Below are 7,500 nucleotides of genomic sequence, written 5' to 3'. Positions count from 1 at the left end.
GTTATCAAACGACTATTACAATATACTGAAAAACAATTGTGAAATATACAAAAATTAATATATTGTATAGTTGTTAGAGAGAATCTTATAACATAAAGATACAGATTTTTGAACGCAAAGTACTTTATTTCTCAATATTCATTGAGAACATAAGGTAGTGTTATATAGATTGTTATCAAACGACTATTACAATATACTGAAAAACAATTGTGAAATATACAAAAATTAATATATTGTATAGTTGTTAGAGAGAATCTTATAACATAAAGATACAGATTTTTGAACGCAAAGTACTTTATTTCTCAATATTCATTGAGAACATAAGGTAGTGTTATATAGATTGTTATCAAACGACTATTACAATATACTGAAAAACAATTGAAATATACAAAAATGAATATATAATGGTATATTGAATAGTTGTTAGAGAGAACCTTAACATAAAGATACAGCTTTGAACGCAAAGTTATCAAACGACTTTTACAATATACTGAAAAGCAATTGAAATATACAAAAATTAATATAATGGTATATTGTATAATATAAAAACTAAGTTTGGTTAAACGGCGGGCATAAAAATGATTTTATTTACGTAGCCAAATGCATCGTCATCTTATTAGTGACGCGCAAAAAGGAATTCAGGAGATTCCTACTGTCCCTATTTGCGAAGAGCCGAAACCACATATAAAGAGCCAAAAGGCCGAAAAAACGTATATTTGCATATAAAAAAAACTAAATTTGGTTAAACGGCGGGCATAAAAATGATTTTATTTACGTAGCCAAATGCATCGTCATCTTATTAGTGACGCGCAAAAAGGAATTCAGGAGATTCCTACTGTCCCTATTTGCGAAGAGCCGAAACCACATATAAAGAGCCAAAACGCCGAAAAAACGTATATTTGCATATAAAAAAAACTAAATTTGGTTAAACGGCGGGCATAAAAATGATTTTATTTACGTAGCCAAATGCATCGTCATCTTATTAGTGACGCGCAAAAAGGAATTCAGGAGATTCCTACTGTCCCTATTTGCGAAGAGCCGAAACCACATATAAAGAGCCAAAAGGCCGAAAAAACGTATATTTGCATATAAAAAAAACTAAATTTGGTTAAACGGCGGGCATAAAAATGATTTTATTTACGTAGCCAAATGCATCGTCATCTTATTAGTGACGCGCAAAAAGGAATTCAGGAGATTCCTACTGTCCCTATTTGCGAAGAGCCGAAACCACATATAAAGAGCCAAAACGCCGAAACCACGTATATTTGCATATAAAAAAAACTAAGTTTGGTTAAACGGCGGGCATAAAAATGATTTTATTTACGTAGCCAAATGCATCGTCATCTTATTAGTGACGCGCAAAAAGGAATTCAGGAGATTCCTACTGTCCCTATTTGCGAAGAGCCGAAACCCCATATAAAGAGCCAAAACGCCGAAACCACGTTCATACAAGTAAAAAAATTTCATATAAATACTAAATAATTTTCATATAGATACTAAGTTTATGAATTCATACAAGTAAATAATTTTCATATAAATACTAAATAATTTTCATATAGATACTAAGTTAATGAATTCATACAAGTTAAAAATTTTCATATAAATACTAAATAATTTTCATATAGATACTAAGTTAATGAATTCATACAAGTTAAAAATTTTCATATAAATACTAAATAATTTTCATATAGATACTAAGTTTATGAATTCATACAAGTAAAAAATTTTCATATAAATACTAAATAATTTTCATATAGATACTAAGTTTATGAATTCATACAAGTAAATAATTTTCATATAAATACTAAATAATTTTCATATAGATACTTAATAAATTTCATATAAATACTAATTAATTTTCATATAGATACTAAGTTAATGAATTCATACAAGTTAAAAATTTTCATATAAATACTAAATAATTTTCATATAGATACTAAGTTTATGAATTCATACAAGTAAAAAATTTTCATATAAATACTAAATAATTTTCATATAGATACTAAGTTAATGAATTCATACAAGTTAAAAATTTTCATATAAATACTAAATAATTTTCATATAGATACTAAGTTTATGAATTCATACAAGTAAAAAATGTTCATATAAATACTAAATAATTTTCATATAGATACTAAGTTTATGAATTCATACAAGTAAAAAATTTTCATATAAATACTAAATAATTTTCATATAGATACTAAGTTTATGAATTCATACAAGTTAAAAATTTTCATATAAATACTAAATAATTTTCATATAGATACTAAGTTTATGAATTCATACAAGTAAAAAATTTTCATATAAATACTAAATAATTTTCATATAGATACTAAGTTTATGAATTCATACAAGTAAATAATTTTCATATAAATACTAAATAATTTTCATATAGATACTAAGTTAATGAATTCATACAAGTTAAAAATTTTCATATAAATACTAAATAATTTTCATATAGATACTAAGTTAATGAATTCATACAAGTTAAAAATTTTCATATAAATACTAAATAATTTTCATATAGATACTAAGTTAATGAATTCATACAAGTTAAAAATTTTCATATAAATACTAAATAATTTTCATATAGATACTAAGTTTATGAATTCATACAAGTAAATAATTTTCATATAAATACTAAATAATTTTCATATAGATACTAAGTTAATGAATTCATACAAGTTAAAAATTTTCATATAAATACTAAATAATTTTCATATAGATACTAAGTTAATGAATTCATACAAGTTAAAAATTTTCATATAAATACTAAATAATTTTCATATAGATACTAAGTTTATGAATTCATACAAGTAAAAAATTTTCATATAAATACTAAATAATTTTCATATAGATACTAAGTTTATGAATTCATACAAGTAAATAATTTTCATATAAATACTAAATAATTTTCATATAGATACTTAATAAATTTCATATAAATACTAATTAATTTTCATATAGATACTAATTTTCATATAAGTACTAAGTGTATGAATTCATACAACTAAATAATTTTCATATAAGTACAAAAAATTTAAAAAAAAAAATAAATGTTAAGCTATTTTTGATGTTGTAATATTTCTTATAAGCATAATGCTCATAGAAAATGATATAAATTACTTGTATATATATGAATTTAAAACTTTTATATGGTTAAAAAGATTTTCTCCATACGATTTCCGGTTGGTGAGGTGTACGTGGCAGAAAACATATATGTTGTATGAAACTTCAACATTAGTACTTGTATGAAAATTTTAATACTTGTATGAAATTGCATACTTAGTACTTATATGAAAATTATTTTCATATATTTATAAAAGTATTTAAGTGTAATATATAAATGAGAGCAAAAAAATTTATTCCTGGTTTGCTACAGTTGGTTTAAATAGAAATAATTTTGTTAATAATGAAATGTTATTAATTGAGATTATTCTTCTATACCTAACATAATGTAGTCGTTTTTTTTTTAATTTAACTTTTTTTGGGGTTTGTTCTTCTATATTCACATAAAATATATGTGGGTAAAGAATAAAATTCAATAAAGTTAAATATTTATATTATTACGCTCGAATACTTTCATATCATATATGAAATAAAATGAAAAATAATTGAATTGAAATTATTAATTTCAAATCAAAAGAAAAACGTATATACTCTTAAAAAAAGATATATACACTATATGCATTGAAATAAAGTAAAATGTATAAAAAATGATATTATTTGAAAGTTTAACAAATACAAGAAGAAACATCGTCCTTACATTAATAATTATATTATATATGTATAGAGAACGAAAATTCTTTCTCACGATAAGATACACAGTCTCAAAGTCCGAATAAGACCGCAATAAATAATACAATAATATGAAATTTAAATGACATGAAGTAAATTATTTAATCCGACCATAGTAGAAGAAATTTCATAATTATTTATTGTCGCGATTTCGTTCTCCTTTGCATTGTGTATATGTCGTGTACTTAATTTTCAAATATTGAAAATATCATTATAAAAATTTATATAGTATAAAAAATATTATATAAATGAATAAAAAATATTATTCTGGTTGATCCTGCCAGTAGTTATATGCTTGTCTCAAAGATTAAGCCATGCATGTCTAAGTACAAACAAATTAAAAGTGAAACCGCAAAAGGCTCATTATATCAGTTATGGTTCCATAGATCGTTAACAGTTACTTGGATAACTGTGGTAATTCTAGAGCTAATACATGCAAAATAAACACGGACCTTTTGGAACGTGTGCTTTTATTAGGCTAAAACCAAGCGATCGTAAGATCGTTATATTGGTTGAACTCTAGATAACTTGCAGATCGTATGGTCTCGTACCGACGACAGATCTTTCAAATGTCTGCCCTATCAACTTTTGATGGTAGTATCTAGGACTACCATGGTTGCAACGGGTAACGGGGAATCAGGGTTCGATTCCGGAGAGGGAGCCTGAGAAACGGCTACCACATCTAAGGAAGGCAGCAGGCGCGTAAATTACCCACTCCCAGTTCGGGGAGGTAAGTGACGAAAAATAACAATACAGGACTCATATCCGAGGCCCTGTAATTGGAATGAGTACACTTTAAATCCTTTAACAAGGACCTATTGGAGGGCAAGTCTGGTGCCAGCAGCCGCGGTAATTCCAGCTCCAATAGCGTATATTAAAGTTGTTGCGGTTAAAACGTTCGTAGTTGAATTTGTGCTTCATACGGGTAGTACAGCTATAATTGTGGTATGTACATTACCTTATGTATGCAAGCGTATTACCGGTGGAGTTCTTATATGTAATTAATACAATGTATTTTTTATATATTCCTCCTATTTAAACCTGCTTCAGTGCTCTTCATCGAGTGTTGTTGTGGGCCGGTACAATTACTTTGAACAAATTAGAGTGCTTAAAGCAGGCTCCAAATGCCTGAATATTTTGTGCATGGAATAATGAAATAAGACCTCTGTTCTACTTTCATTGGTTTTTAGATCAAGAGGTAATGATTAATAGAAGCAGTTTGGGGGCATTAGTATTACGACGCGAGAGGTGAATTCTTGGACCGTCGTAAGACTAACTTAAGCGAAAGCATTTGCCAAAGATGTTTTCATTAATCAAGAACGAAAGTTAGAGGTTCGAAGGCGATCAGATACCGCCCTAGTTCTAACCATAAACGATGCCAGCTAGCAATTGGGTGTAGCTACTACTATGGCTCTCTCAGTCGCTTCCCGGGAAACCAAAGCTTTTGGGCTCCGGGGAAGTATGGTTGCAAAGCTGAAACTTAAAGGAATTGACGGAAGGGCACCACCAGGAGTGGAGCCTGCGGCTTAATTTGACTCAACACGGGAAAACTTACCAGGTCCGAACATAAGCGTGTAAGACAGATTGATAGCTCTTTCTCGAATCTATGGGTGGTGGTGCATGGGCCGTTCTTAGTTCGTGGAGTGATTTGTCTGGTTAATTCCGATAACGAACGAGACTCAAATATATTAAATAGATGCTTTCAGGATTATGGTGTTGAAGCTTATATAGCCTTCATTCATGAGTTCATCTTGAATGTGCAAGTGTTTGAATGTGTTTATATAAGTGGAGCCGTACCTGTTGGTTTGTCCCATTATAAGGACACTAGCTTCTTAAATGGACAAATTGCGTCTAGCAGTAACGAGATTGAGCAATAACAGGTCTGTGATGCCCTTAGATGTCCTGGGCTGCACGCGCGCTACAATGAAAGTATCAACGTGTATTTCCTAGACCGAGAGGTCCGGGTAAACCGCTGAACCACTTTCATGCTTGGGATTGTGAACTGAAACTGTTCACATGAACTTGGAATTCCCAGTAAGTGTGAGTCATTAACTCGCATTGATTACGTCCCTGCCCTTTGTACACACCGCCCGTCGCTACTACCGATTGAATTATTTAGTGAGGTCTCCGGACGTGATCACTGTGACGCCTTGTGTTTCACGGTTGTTTCGCAAAAGTTGACCGAACTTGATTATTTAGAGGAAGTAAAAGTCGTAACAAGGTTTCCGTAGGTGAACCTGCGGAAGGATCATTATTGTGTTCCTATCCGTAAATATTATAAAAAAACAAACAAACAAACAAACAAACAAACAAACAAAAAAAGAATAAAAAAGAAAAATTATTTTCTTTTTTTTCTTTTCATTCATTTATTTGAATGTTTTTCTTTTTTTTCTTTTTTTTTTTACTCCTTGTATTGTAGTATAATGAAAATTATATCGCATACATTGTATTTGAACGCAACAAACCTTTAAACATATATAGTTGTACTTATTATTTATAAAAATAATATAAATGATAAGTTAATTTGTTCTCATTAACGTGTAATTCCTTAAAAATATATAGAAATTAAATAAAATGTAATAAAAAAGGAATTACTGTTTTTGTTGGACTAAGACATGCGCAACTTGTAAATGTTTGGGTTGAAAATTACAATTTATTGAAAGATGTTTTAAAATAATTTATATATTATATACGAAAACGAAATGTTATTCTTTCAATAAATTAAAAACTCTTGACGTTAAATTAAAATAAACAAAAAATTATCACTCTAAGCGGTGGATCACTCGGCTCATGGGTCGATGAAGAACGCAGCTAACTGTGCGTCATCGTGTGAACTGCAGGACACATGAACATCGACATTTTGAACGCATATTGCAGTCCATGCTGTTATGTACTTTAATTAATTTTAAAGTGCTGCTTGGACTACATATGGTTGAGGGTTGTAAGACTATGCTAAATTAGTTGCTTATTCTTTTAGTCAATTAAAAGAATTTAAGCACATGGTATATTACTGGATTGTATTTTTCAATCCATAATATTAATAGCATAAAAAGAAATATAGAAAATATATTCTTGAACACCTCATATTTGAACGAAATTTTATAATAAATAAGAATCTTAGTATTCCCAAAAACAATAAAATTTCAATATTATTATTTCAAATAATATATACATTTAGAGGAACGTCTAGCATAAAATATTATTTTATTCTAGGATTGCCTTAAATGTAAAAAACCAAGAAAATAATATTGTTGTTATAATGAAGTAAGTAGTACGGGATGAAAAGATTGAATATTTATTATTAAGAAAATTATATTGGTGTTAAGAAATAATTATGTATGTTTCTTTAAAATAGCAAAAAGCTAAAATATAAAATAAATATAAATATTTTTATACAACCTCAACTCATATGGGACTACCCCCTGAATTTAAGCATATTAATGAGGGGAGGAAAAGAAACTAACAAGGATTTTCTTAGTAGCGGCGAGCGAAAAGAAAATAGTTCAGCACTAAGTCACTTTGTCTATATGGCAAATGTGAGATGCAGTGTATGGAATATCTTAATATCTAGTATGAGAAATTAACGATTTAAGTCCTTCTTAAATGAGGCCATTTACCCATAGAGGGTGCCAGGCCCGTATAACGTTAATGATTACTAGAAAGATATTTCCAAAGAGTCGTGTTGCTTGATAGTGCAGCACT

General features: G+C 28.7%; 3 non-coding genes across 3 annotated transcripts in view; all 3 read left to right on the top strand.

The window, feature by feature from the left end:
• Positions 1 to 4,062: 4,062 nt before the first annotated feature.
• LOC128924059 (small subunit ribosomal RNA) lies at positions 4,063 to 6,052 on the top strand. Its single transcript, XR_008472756.1, has one exon. It is a non-coding gene; the product is annotated as a small subunit ribosomal RNA (ribosomal RNA).
• Positions 6,053 to 6,561: 509 nt separating this feature from the next.
• Positions 6,562 to 6,740, top strand: LOC128924055 (5.8S ribosomal RNA). The gene has a single exon (XR_008472752.1). It is a non-coding gene; the product is annotated as a 5.8S ribosomal RNA (ribosomal RNA).
• Positions 6,741 to 7,193: 453 nt separating this feature from the next.
• LOC128924056 (large subunit ribosomal RNA) overlaps positions 7,194 to 7,500 on the top strand; it is a 3,983-nt gene continuing 3,676 nt past the window's right edge. Inside the window, exon 1 of the ribosomal RNA XR_008472753.1 lies at positions 7,194 to 7,500. This exon is cut by the window's right edge and continues 3,676 nt beyond it. This is a non-coding gene — a ribosomal RNA (large subunit ribosomal RNA).

Source organism: Zeugodacus cucurbitae, unplaced genomic scaffold (assembly GCF_028554725.1).
Source record: "Zeugodacus cucurbitae isolate PBARC_wt_2022May unplaced genomic scaffold, idZeuCucr1.2 ctg00000237.1, whole genome shotgun sequence".
Taxonomy (NCBI): Eukaryota; Metazoa; Arthropoda; class Insecta; order Diptera; family Tephritidae; genus Zeugodacus; species Zeugodacus cucurbitae.
This window is presented reverse-complemented; position numbering and strand designations above follow the sequence as displayed.